This window comes from Sceloporus undulatus, chromosome 1, assembly GCF_019175285.1.
Source record: "Sceloporus undulatus isolate JIND9_A2432 ecotype Alabama chromosome 1, SceUnd_v1.1, whole genome shotgun sequence".
Taxonomy (NCBI): Eukaryota; Metazoa; Chordata; class Lepidosauria; order Squamata; family Phrynosomatidae; genus Sceloporus; species Sceloporus undulatus.
The window spans coordinates 226,759,963-226,773,580 of NC_056522.1; the positions used below are offsets into that span (position 1 = coordinate 226,759,963).

At 40.1% G+C, this 13,618-nt stretch overlaps 1 protein-coding gene across 3 annotated transcripts in view; it reads right to left on the minus strand.

Moving 5' to 3' along the window:
• Positions 1-13,618, minus strand: part of ARHGAP15 (Rho GTPase activating protein 15) — a 558,688-nt gene that overhangs the window by 501,108 nt on the left and 43,962 nt on the right. The window contains exon 2 of one of the 3 annotated variants that reach the window (XM_042466424.1): positions 9,215-9,294. The exons of the other annotated variants lie outside the window; for them this stretch is intronic. The gene's annotated coding sequence lies outside the window, so the exon portion shown is untranslated. The remainder of the gene's footprint in view (positions 1-9,214; positions 9,295-13,618) is intronic. 3 annotated transcript variants of the gene reach the window in all.

The following is a 13,618-nucleotide window of genomic DNA, read 5'->3' on the forward strand; positions in this document are numbered from 1 at the left end:
CATGTAGTCTAGCAAAATTATTGTTAAATATTATTTTCTTTCCCCAGAATGAAAGAAAACAATTTCATATCTTTCTGGGATCGACAGTACTCCACCAATGATTCCAAGAAAATAAATAGCAAGCATTGCAGCCAAAATAAAGCACCTTAAAGTAACAATTAGAAGCATACAGGAGTGGGATGTTCTGTCTTTGTCAACACACAGATGAATGTGTTGTATCTAAGGAAAAAGACTGAAATTAGTCAGACCCAAATGTACTGTAGTCAAGTTTAACTTGAGCAAATAGCAATAGCATTTATATTCCTATACCACTTCATATTAAACTATGCTGTCTCTAAGCAGTTTACAACATGTAAACTAATTGCCCCCAATAAGCTGGTATTCATTTTAGCAACCTATAGAAGGATGCAAGGCTGAGTCAACCCTGGAGCCCTGGGATCGAACTCACAACCCTGTGGCTACAGTACTGACTGCAGTACTGGCATTTAACCACTGTGCCATCAGGGCTCCAAATCCATAGCAACAGTGGAATTTTGATGTCTGCTAAGAGAAGTTTTCCCCATGTTGCCCTGAAACCCACTGATCACCACAGGTAGATCATACTCATCCAGTCTATGGAATTTACCTACATGTCGACTCAACATTCCTTCCACAGTAGGAACTGGAGGACCAGACGTCATGACCACAAAGGAAGAGAAGGCATCACAAAATGTAGGACATTCAAGAAAAAAATGTAGGATTTACAAAACTTAAAGCTAAAAACATTCACATAAATCAAAATTCATTTCACATGGTTTATTTACAGCTTTTTTACATACGCTGTATTTTATTATGTTCTCAACTATATTTTTCTGATAACCTTATCTTGTTAAAATGCCTTCTTGGCTTGCAAAAAACTTATAAAACGCTGATCAAGTCAAATGCTTAAATTTGTACTTTACTAGTAACAAACCCTTGACTGAATCTACTTTTAAAGTATCCCTTTCATTGGGCTAAAATTAAGGGAAACCCCCTTTCAACATTTGCACTGTGTCGTCAAGCAGCCCATTGCCTAACATGTTTGCTATCCTTTTCCTCCTATGAGAAACAAACACCCTGAGCTCTGGGGACAAATCTTGTCTGCTGCTGCTTCTAGGGAAAAATAACTTGAGAAGGAGCCATCCTGTCCCCTGTTTGCAGCAAGGATAGTCTTTCAAGTAGACACATGTCTCAAAAGGGAAAAGCAAATGTGGTGTTACTCAATGGGCTTCTTAGTCATGTTCAAAATGGAGGACATTTTGGAATTCCTCCTGGAAAGATGGTGGAAATGTAGGGCATGTCCTAGAATTGGAGGAGGTCTGGTCACCCTGAAAAGGAATGACACCTATCATCATTTCTATGTACCATTATAATTTTGTTAACAGCTAGAGTGATCTATTTTCAGCTGATCCATGTAACGTGAAAATAGAAATCACACATCATATTGCAGGGAAGAAGCAAGAATTCCCTTTCATATGAAGGGATATTAACAATAAAAACGGAAAAGCTGTACAATGGATATTAATTTCTCTCTCTGTTGAGTGAGATGTTGTATGTGTTTGTGTGTGGAGAAACACAGACCGAATAAAATGTTTGGGGCAGCCAATAGGAATCAGGCTGGGAAAAGGTTGGCGCTGCTCTCAAGAAGAAGTATAAAAGGAAGCGGAGCCAGTGATATTTGGAGAGTGTGTTAGGCTCTGGAGGGATTTACAGCCAGTAAGGATAAGGAGAACAACAGAAACTGCCTGGAAAGTGGATATCAAAAAGAGAACTGAGTTTTGTGTACTGAGAGTGTATCAAGTAATTGAGGTTAACAGCTAAGGAAGCTGGGTGTAGGTTCTGTGTGAACTAAGTCAGTAAAGGAAAGTAGTAAATGTGTAACAAATGAAGTATTTGTATATTGTAACCACAAGTTTGAGAACCATACACCAAGAAAGATACAAGATTAAGTTCCTAATGTAAATGAAGTTGTTTTATTCTTCAAGTTCAACGAGTGGCCTGAAGTAATTTTACAGATAACAACACACACACTACCAAGTATATTAAAATGCTACTAAAACTAATAAAAACAAATATTAATAAAGATAAATAAGTTCGTGACAGTGGGTGGAAAGCTATTACATAATTGGTGCCAAGTGTTTGGGTGTTTAAAGACCCATAGTGCTGGCATCTGAGAGACATCAAGTGGAGTGGGGGTCTCCACTGTGTGTGTGTGTGTGTGTGTGTGTGTGTGTATAAAGAAGTCCTTCTTTATGTTTAGGAGGAATCGCTTTGCTTGCAAATTGAATCCATTGGTTTGTTTCTCAGGAGCAGCTGAAAATATGCTCACTTGATAGTCTCCATGACAACAGGTATTTAAACATGACTATCATATAACCTGGGGAAGCAGTGGCTCAAGTGGTTAAGATGCTGACTCCGTTGATTTCAAGATTGGCAGGTTGGCATTCTGAGGCCCCGATGCCGCGTGATGGGGTGAGCTCCCACCACTAGTTCCAGCTTCTGCCAACCTAGCAGTTTGAAAGCATGCAAATGCAAGTAGATAAATAGGTACCACTTCTCAGTGGGGAAGTAAACAGTGTTCTGTGTAATCATGCTGGCCACATGATCACCGAGTAGTCTCTGACAACACTGGCTCTTCAGCTTAGTAATGGAGATGAGCACTGTCCCCTACAGCTGGATACAACTTGACAACTTTGTCAAAGGGGGATACTTTTACATTTATCATAACACTTCTCAATAGCAATAGCAGTAGCAAATGCATTTCTATACTACTTATCAGTGAACTAGCACTGGTTTACGATCTGTAAGCCAATTACTCCCAACAAGCTAGATACTAATTTTACCAGTCTACAAAAGGATGGAAGGCTGAATGGACCTTGAAGCCCTCCCCTAGGATCAAATTTACAACATTGTGGCTACGCTACCAGCATTTAAGCACTGCGCCACCAGGACTCCTTAGTTTTTGTAGGTTTCCACACCTTTGACCATCCTGGTCATCTACCTCTCTTAATATCCTTCTTGATCTGTGGTGCCTAAAACAGGAGAAGTCTAAGTAGAGTGGCATTAATATTCATCTGTATACTATCTTACTGTTGATGCATTCCAGAATTGCATTGACTGTTTTGACCACATTACACTGTTGACTCATGTTTAACTTGTATTCTACAAATTATCCTAAATCCTTTTTGTATGTACTGTTTTCAAGCCAGTTATCACCCATCCGTGTTGTTCTTGTGTGCCTTCAAGTCATTTCCAGTTTATGGCAACCCTAAAGTGAACTTATCATGGGATTTTCTGGGGCTGAGAGGGTGTAACTTGCCCAAGAAGTTTCCTTGGCCAAGCAGGGAATCAAAACTTAATCTGCAAAGCTGTGCTCCAATGCTCAAACCATTACATCACACATTCTAGCATGTGAAGTCTTATGATGGAATCTGACAATAGCTGTTTCACTGCAATGTTTCACACACACACACAAATAATCCCTGTTAACAACCATGTTGCACTGTTGAAACTAGAAGGAAGAACACTGGCACAACCACAGGCCCTTGTAGCTAGGAGCCAGCGATGACAGGAGTTGCAGTTCAATCTATCCAGAAGATGCCAATTTAGAGATGACTGGGCTACAGGAAGTGTTAAAGCATATCTTAGTATACATGATGCTGAAAAAAAAGCACCACCAATCACATCTTGACATGATTCCTCCCACTTTCCACCATACAACTAAGATAAACAACATTTTTTACCATTTCTCTTTCAAGTATTAAAAAGGACAGATAAACCTTTGGAAGATTCCTATTTGGGAAAGCTAGCTTATCAGCAATTTTTTGATTTGAAGAACATTCTTCAGTCAGCAACAATGTCACCTGGAGCATTAAAAAGTCCACTCACTCTGTGCTTGCAAGTCTGTGGGCAAATCTGGTTTTGTTAAATTCAAGCTCAGCAACTTTTCCCTCTTCTCTCCCTCCCTAAAGTTAGCTAAAGGGTATTTCAGTATAGCTAGAGTTCTTGTAACATCCAGGAATTAAGTCATTGTCAATTTCTGCAAAGCCAGAGCCTCTGCACAAAAATATGCCAGTTATCATGTCATAAGCCAAGGTTTGACAGTGTAATTTTATGCTGAACAGGTTTTTGTGATAATTAAAATAAAGCAAACTTGTGTCATTTAAGAACATCATGATATACAGAACACAAGCATTAGAAGTTTCCAGATTCCAAGAAGGAAGTCATTCATTTACACCAAACCCATAATGGATATTGTTATACCTTGCTGTGGAATACAGTGGTATTTCAATGGAAAACCCTAAGTCTCTTCAATTGGAGTTATAACAGGGAGTTTTTACACTCTTGATCCTAGCCTGTAGTATAAGACATACATTGGTTAACAAAAAACAAACAAACAAAAATTACTGTATCCTTACTTTCTGAGTACTATGTCTCATATTCTTTTGTTGGAATAGGTAGACAAATGCCAGATTTAAAAAAAAAACAGATCTATGTTACATTTTCTCTCCTTTTAAGTACAACTGCCCTTTGTACACAGTTCAGTTCCCTAGAGTGTGTAAGAATAATGATAATGGCTTTGCTTGCCTTGACCCTTGGTTCAGTTATAAATCAAAATCTTATAGACCTTTTTAACAGAATAAGAGAGTTCTTCATGCTCACGACTCTGTAAGTACATTCTCCGATATCAAGACAATTTATTATAACGAGAGGCACCAAATATATTAACGAATCAACCTAGACAATAAATAGTTTAACATCTGATGTGAAGTCGAATCAAGATATTTTATCCCATAAGCTTTTCTTATAGGGTCTTCATTGAGAGACAGTTCTGTGCAATTGGATTGCATGAGGCTATTACTATCTGGGGATAAAAACCTTCTGCAGCTAGTGGCCCAACACATTCTTCACAGCTACGCATCTCCAGGTGCATCTTCGGTACACTTTTCTTTGAATAATAAATTACTGGGGTTACATTGCAGGTATACAAAGCAATGTATGTTCCTTTCTTCTAGATCTGTACCTTGTTGTTGTTAACTGCCTTCAAACTGACCTTGACTCACGGTGTCCCTGTGAACAAAACACCTCTGAAACACCCTATCCTCAACAGCTCTGGTCAGGTCTTGCAGCCTCAGAGCTGTTTTAGGTAACTACATCCTTTGGCTTATTGTTGTTGTTAACTGCTTAAAAGTCAACTTCAGCCCTATGAATGAGTCACCCTATTATCAACAGCCTTGCTCAGGTCTTGCAGATTCAGAGCTATGTCCTCCTTGATTACGTCTATTCATCTGTTTGCAGTCTTCCTCTCTTGCTACTGCCTTCTGCTGTTTCAAGCATTATCAGCTTTTCCAGTCAGTTGTGTCTTCTCATGATGTGGCCAAAGTACGGTAGCTTCAATTTAGTCATTTTGGATTCAAGGGAGAGTTCAGACTTGATTTGCTCCAGACCCATTTGTTGTATTTTTAGTAATCCATGGTCTCTGCAGAACTCTTCTCAAGAGAACTGATTTTCTTTTTATCCTCTTTCTTTATCATCTAACTCTCACATCCATGCATAGTGATGAGAAATATAATGGCATGAACAATTTTGCCTTTATTGTTCAGTTGTATATCTTTGCACTTCAGAATCTTGTCTAGTTCTTTTGTAGCTATAAAAGTTATGAGCCATTCTGCTTCTCTGTATTCTTTTCTAATGGTAACCTCTTGTCTTGAGTACAGGCCTTGCATCAAGACAATCAAATGTAGTGGCACACCCAGTTCTTTATGTGCAACCGATAGCTTTTCATGATCTATGCAGTCAAAGGATTTGCTATAGTTTATAATGCACATGCCATTTTTCTTCTGGAATCCTCTATTGCACCTGCTTACTGCCATTTAATCAACCGCATAGATATTGAAACAACTGTATAGATATTGGTTCCAAAGTTCCTTTGGAAAAAAACAGGCCTGGGCATAGCATGCTACACTTTACCTCCCCTACGTGACCCTTCTATGTCAGCTAGGAACTGCAGAAGTCACCTGGACGACATTCTTCCAAGGCTACAATTTTTTTCAGTTAATTGTCCTTCTGTGGGAGTTCTTCAGAGTCTGTGGAAGCACCTTCTTTTATCTTTGTGTAGACTGCAGGATGAGCAACACCAGACTAAGCTATGCCAGGAAATTTCAGGCTCCTTCATCTGTAAGTTGCTTTGTGGAGTTATTCTTATTTAGTTTGGTAATGTCTATTTTCATTTTGGAAAGTAAAAAACAGCTGACTATTTCTGAACATCTACTTGCTTGGTTCTTGAATTAGTATGACAACCTAGGAACTAGAACTGATTTGATTCTCTAGCCTGGTCTGAGGTTTAACTTCACTATCTGTTGGACTGCTTGGCAGAAACATGATAACCTGGATGTTAAGGGGCTTAAAGGAAACTCTGGAAAAGGAGTCCACCGTTCCTCTTAATGGCACAAGCTGGGATTCTAGGTTACTTGAGAAATTTAAAATGCAAGCAGTAGAAGAATAGCTCTAAAACATATAGAAAAGTGATATCTTGTGGCCCAGCCATACATGGGGCCTTCATGGAGAAGAAAATAATGAGGACAAACAGATATATGCCATATACTTGTAGATAAATGAGAACAAGGTATCCTCAATACACATATATAGTATGCACATTCCCTTGCTGATAACCACTCATCAGTATCTTTTTGTTTGCTCACACCTAGTGTAGGTTTGGGGACTCACTTCAAAATTACAAGTTTTCTCTGTTTCAGTGCATTAAATATTACACAGATAGGATAGAGAAATATATTTCAACCAGGAGCCTTTCCTTTGTGCTGTGTATGTTGCTGCTGATGCTAAACGTTTTTTTTTTTTTCCTTTTCTTATTCTGGGACCTGAGGAGTTAATAAGGATGCTACAAACTGCCAGCTAATATCTACTCAGAGATGCCCTTGTGTAAGGGGTATTTTAATACTCCTTGCTCTATATTTATTCCCCTCTAGCGGATGCTTCATTAGTTCTTCTTTTTATCTTGCCTGCCTAATTCATTCTGCCCGATTTAAACAAGCCAAAAGCTCACCTTATGCTACTGCAGAAGCAATTTTTATTTTTTGAAGGTTAATCCAACTCAGCAGGATTTAGGGATGGCACTTTTCCTTGGTCGTAGGCATGTTGGCTCAGGCCAGACAGCTGTTTGGACACTCTCCATTGGGAATCTTGCCCTCAACACCCACAGTTGATGCACATACATGGTCTACTGGCTGCCTACTTCCATGCCCATCTGTTCAGATGGCATGCTGCCCACTCACAAGTTTGCTGGAACCTTGCCCTTAGTGTGTAGGTGCCAGGCAATGATGAGTTTAGATGGGCAGCCTGCAAAATATTGTAAGTGATCACTTTCTGTCCTGCAGGAAATCCTTTCTGTCTGCTAACAATTGTGTGCTGTGCTACAATTATTCAAACCTGTGAAACCTTAATATGCCAAGTAAAAATGTGATTTTCTATTTAAGGTATTACTGTTCCATTTTTCATCTTGTTTAAACCTTGTTGTTCTTTTAAAATATTGTATCTGGTTAAATCTGTTAAAAAGGAAATATTACATGTACAGAAAAACAACTGCCTAAAATTAAGGTGATGGGGCCTGTGTATATATATATATATATGGGGGGGGGGGCTGGGGGGAAGGTGGGAAACTAAAAGTGTTAGCATGGAAATAAATGAAACTATAATTTAAATAATCATCATGGATGTACAGCTGCAGCTAACCTCTATACAGCACAAAAATACTCATAAATCAAAGTTATAACATCAATAAACAAAATCATTAGCAGAAGACGTTTATTTGCAAAACACATATTTTAAATTAAGACTGTATCCCAGAATTGATAAAGTACTGTTTGTTTGTTTTTTAAAAAGAACAAAATAAAGTGTCTCAATGAAATTTAATTTAAAATGGTGATGGTGTTTTTAAAGCAGAGAAAGAACAAAGGATGACTGTAATGTACCTTAAACTCAATAGGAACTCCAAATGCAAAGGGCAAGGTGTATTTTAGATTAGAGGTATGGGACTTCTTTCATGCAGGGAATCTGAAATGGGAGATACCTTTATTGTTGCTCAGAGATCAGCTGACCACTAACAGTACTCTTAAGATGAGAAAGTTAGCTCTGAACTGATTACAGAGCAATATATATTTTAATTACAATTTTCATGTCTAAAGTTGCTTGAAGTAGTTTTTTGTGGGTTTTTCGGGATATGTGGGTTTTTCGGGGTATGTTCTAGAAGGGTTTATTCCTGATGTTTCACCAGCATCTGTGGCTGGCATCTTCAGAGAATGCTTGCCTGGAAAGGAGTTGGGTATATATATACTGTGTGAACCTGGGAATACTGTTCTCCCCACCATGCCTGTGCACCATCCCAGGAACAAACAGCCAACACCTGCCCATTGGATGGCCATCCCTTTGAACCTCCACACAATTGCATGTGCAATCCTCAACCAGGACAGCTGACCAGAGCAGAGCTGTGTCCATGAAGATGCTAGCAAGGTACAATAATGCCCCCTTCACCCCATGCCCCATCCTGGACTGTCTGGTTTGTGTATGTTGTATTGGCATCCATTAGAGGTGTCACACTTTCATGTCTTTCCATTGCTTGGGTATGGCAACTCTGTCCTTTATAGATGCGCACCTGAATTGGTGCATTTACAGGCAGCGGTTTCAGATAGATTGCTCCTTTAGAACTGCTCTGGCATTGGTGAATTTTTATGCAGAGTTGAAGGTGCACACCTTCCAGGAAATAGCGAAAAAAATCAGCTTCTTTTTAGTCCAGCTCCCCACACCTTAGACTGGCTATGGTGGGTTTCCTACCACTTCAGGGGCATGTGTCATTTAAACGCCATAACCCCAAAGTGGCCTGAAACTGCTTCTTTTGGCCTGACTGTGTGAGGCCAATATAACAACTGAGTGGCAAGGGGTGGGGAGGAAGCACAACAAAACAAAACCTCAACATGATGAGCATCCTTTTCTCTATTTACCTGTATGATAGAGGATATATAAGAAAAGCAAATATTACTAATCAATTAGCAACTCTAGAAAGCACACCATGGAGAGCATCATTTCAATTCCAATGTAATGCTGTAACCTAGGGTCTGGAAGGCAGTTCAGACTGTCATTTAGACTAGACATTAAGAGGGGATGCATATGTCCCATGACTAACCTGTTTTTCCTCCCATGTGTGGATTTCTTCAAGACACCTGTGTCTCAGCCATCAGATTTGCAAATTAAGTCCATGATTAGCTTTGAATAATCAATCATAAAATAAATGTGTTAAATGTAAATATACTAGGAAAATCACTTGCTATGATAAAACAGTACAGTATTTCACCACTTGAGTAAGTACCTTTGCAAAGCAACAGCTGGAATTAACATATCCTCTACTTTGGCCCTGAGACAGCTTATTTGGAGACCAAGATGAATACATGCCTCAAAATTACTTGGCAAAAGCACAGTAACTGTAGTGCTCAATTCAGAAGTGGTCTAAATAGGTTAGGAGCCATGATGAGTTATAACAGGATTCCCTGCCTCCCTTCAAACAGCTGGTACAGATGCTGGTGAAACGTTAGGAATAAACTCTTCTAGAACATGTCCACATAGCCCAAAAAAACCACAAAAAACTATGGATGCTGGCCATGAAAGCCTTTAACTTCACAGCTGGTATAGTCCTCAACATATCCAAGGGTGAATTCCCAGCCATCACCCTTCTAAGATCTTGTTACACATTGCCTTATGCTTAGTCAGGCCATGATCACTCTGGCCCAGTATTGTCAACTTTGATTGATAGCAATAACTTTCTAGGATTTCAAGTAGAATTCCTTCTGAGCTCTACCCGGAGAGCTCTGGCTCTTCTTCTACTCATGTACTAATCAGGCCTTGTTTCTCTGGACAAATATCTTTGAAAACTCCTGGAGAACAGAAGTCTCAGCAGACTGGAGGAGGGCAAATGTTGTCCTCATCTTCAAAAAGGGGAAGAAAGAGGATCCAAACAATTATCGGCCAGTTAGTCTGACATCAATACCAGGAAAGATTCTAGAGCAGATAATTAAACAGAGAGTCTGTGAACATCTAGAAAGCAATTCCATAATCACAAAAAGTCAACATGGGTTTCAGAGAAACAAATCATGCCAGACAAATCTGATCTCTTTCTTTGATAAAATTACTAGCTTGGTAGATGAAGGGAATGCTGTGGATATAGTATATCTTGATTTCAGTAAGGCCTTTGACAGGGTTCCCCATGACATTCTCGCAAACAAGCTTGTAAAATGTGGGCTAGACAAGGCAACTGTTACGTGGATTTGTAATTGGTTGACCGGCTGAACCCAAAGGGTGCTCAACAATGGCACCTTTTCATCCTGGAGAGAAGTAACCAGTGGTGTTCCACAGGGCTCTGTCCTGGGCCCAGTACTGTTCAACATCTTTATCAATGACTTGGAGGAAATAATTGGGGGAATACTTATCAAATTTGCAGATGACACCAAATTAGGAGGAATAGCTAATACTTCAGAGGACAGGATCAAAATTCAAAATGACCTGAATAGACTAGAAAGCTGGGCCACAGCTAACAAAATGTACTTCAACAGGTAGAAATGTAAGGTACTGCACTTAGGGCGAAAAAATGAAATGCACTGATATAGGATGGGGAACACCTGGCTTAAGGAGACAACATGTGAAAGGGATCTAGGAGTCCAAGTAGACCACAAGTTGAACATGAGTCAACAGTGCGATGCGGCAGCTAACAAGGCCAATGCGATTTTAGGCTGCATCAATAGAAGTATAGTGTCTAGATCAATGGAAGTAACAGTGCCACTATATTCTGCTCTGGTCAGGCCCCACCTGGAATATTGTGTCCAGTTCTGGGTGCCACAATTCAAAAAGGACATTGAGAAACTGGAGCGTGTCCAAAGGAGGGCGACTAAGATGGTGAAGAGTCTGGAAACCTTGCCCTATGAGGAACGCCTTGGGGATCTGGGGATGTTTAGCCTGGAGAAGAGAAGGTTAAGAGGTGATATGATAGCCCTGTTTAAATATTTGAAGGGATGTCATATTGAGGAGGGAGCAAGCTTGTTTTCTGCTGCTCCAGAGACTAGGACCCGGAGCAATGGATGCAAGCTATAGGAAAAGAGATTCCACCTCAACATTAGGAAGAACTTCCTGACAGTAAGGGCTGTTCGACAGTGGAACACACTTCCTCAGAGTGTAGTGGAGTCTCCCTCCTTGGAGGTCTTCAAACGGAGGCTGGATGGTCATCTGTCGGGGATGCTTTGATTTGGATTTCCTGCATGGCAGGGGGTTGGACTGGATGGCCCTTGTGGTCTCTTCCAACTCTATGATTCTATGATTCTATGAAATAACATGCTGACAATAATTGGTGTCAAGAAACACAAGTTTGCAGTTTATATAAGCAGGCTGGCATCGTGCATTGCAGTTATGGATTCATAACATAGGAGTTATAGATCCATAACTGCTCTATATTCAGCCCTGATACATTTACAAAATTGAAGCACTATTGCCATGATCATAAATGCCACTCACAACCACCTTAAACTTCAGGTGATCATATTTAGTGATGGAAGACTATGGCATGGTTGAATTGAGCACTTCAGGATAGTGTGGTTTAGGGCAGGGGTAGGCAACCTGCGGCCCGGTGAGGCCTTGGGACTGGCCACAGCCCGGTCCTGCCGCCGATTGCCACCGGGGCCTTTGGCGTCTCGCGCAAGGGGCATGGTGGGGCAATTGTCTATAGAAGCCTCAGAAACATGCATTTATCTTAACATTTTTTAAAAAATCAGCAATTTTTTTCACGTGTCCTCCATTTTTTATTTAAAAAGTGCCCTCCATTTGAAAATTTTGTCCTACATTTGTCCCAGTTTATTTATTTATTTAATTTTAAAAAAAATATTTAATTATTTGTTTTTTGGCTTCGGCCCCCCAGTTGTCTGAGGGACAGCAACCCGGCCCCCGGCTCAAAATGGTTGCCTACCCCTGGTTTAGGAGCAAAAAGGGGCTGGCTGCATCATCCACTTGATCACTTGGCAGATCTCCATTGTTTGGAGCTTTAGGTGGATTTCTGAGATTGAATCCTCAGGTCTTTCTTAGGCCCAGTACAGACCATGACTTTGCAGTGGCCTGGGGCCAATTCTAGGGTTCCGGAGTGAGCAGCATGCTCCAGAACTTTAGCATGTATGGGTGGCGCCATCTTTACGCAGCACCGACCATATGGAACACACATTCATGATGTGTCTTGTGTGACATGTCCAAAAGGTGCAGTGCACAAGGCACATCACCACAACGCCCCAGGGCGCAAATGGCGACTTGGAGTTGTCGTGGGAAGGAGTTCTATTTTGGAGCTCCTTTTTGCAGTGGATCATTGTCGTGGCCTCTGGCCACCCCTTTCTTCTAATCTGTATCGAGCTAATGTTGCGTTTAAGTAGATACAGTGATCCCTACATAATGAGGCTGCTGCTTTTAGGATATTACTAGAAGGAGAACAAGAAAGGATAATCAACATTCTTGGACATTTAATTTCTGAGATACAAGAAGCTTTTTTTAGGGGGGGATAAAAATAAAAGAAGATTGGAAAGAGAAACATATGAATTGAGATACATTTATACATTCCAATCTATTAGCAGTAGTGTGAACAGAAACAATGGCTTCTTGGCATACTAAATATATTAATTTCCAGGTTTACATCAGTTCTTACATCAGTTATATATGTAACAAGGAACTGTTCTCTGAAAAATTTCCTAGTTCAAGGGAATAGATTTTTAGGTAGACAGATTTTATTGCTTTCATACCTCAAGACCAACAGACTAGCCACTTCAAAGGCCTGCATTGTCTTACAAAACACAGATCTTGGAAGGTTTATGGCCAGGGTTACAATGTGCATCTCTCTGTATCCTATTTCACCTCAATACTCTTGCAGAGCTATGGTGTTGTTCTTAAGTGCCATAAGGTTGTCTTTGACTTATGGTGACCCTATGAATAAGAGATCCCCAAGTCACCCTGTTATCAACCACCCTGCTAAGTTTTTGCAGATTCCAGGCTGTGGCTTCCTTGATTGAATCTATCCATTGGAAATGCAGTCTTCTTCTTTTCCTACTGCCATTTACCTTACCAAGCATTATTGTCTTTTTTAGTGAGTCATGTCTTCTCATATGGCCAAAGTGCAAATGTCTCAGTTTTGTCATTTTGGCTTCTAGGGAGAGTTCAGATTGATTTGCTCTAGGACCCATTTATTTGTCCTTTTAGCAGTCTACAGTATCAGTGAAACTCTTCTTCAGCACCACATTTCAAATAGGCTGATTTTCTTCCTATCAACTTTCAAATTCTTCACAGTCCAGCTTTCACAGCCATGCATAGCAATGGGAAATATGATAGCATGGGCAGTTCCAACTTTAGCATTCAATCATATACATTTACACTTCAGGATCTTGTCTAGTTCCATCATAGTTGCCCTTTCAAGTCCTAGTCTTCTGATTTCTTGACTGCAGTCTCCACTTTGATTGATGACTGAGCCCAAATATGAAAAATCTTGAACTATTTCAATTTCTACATCATCTACCTT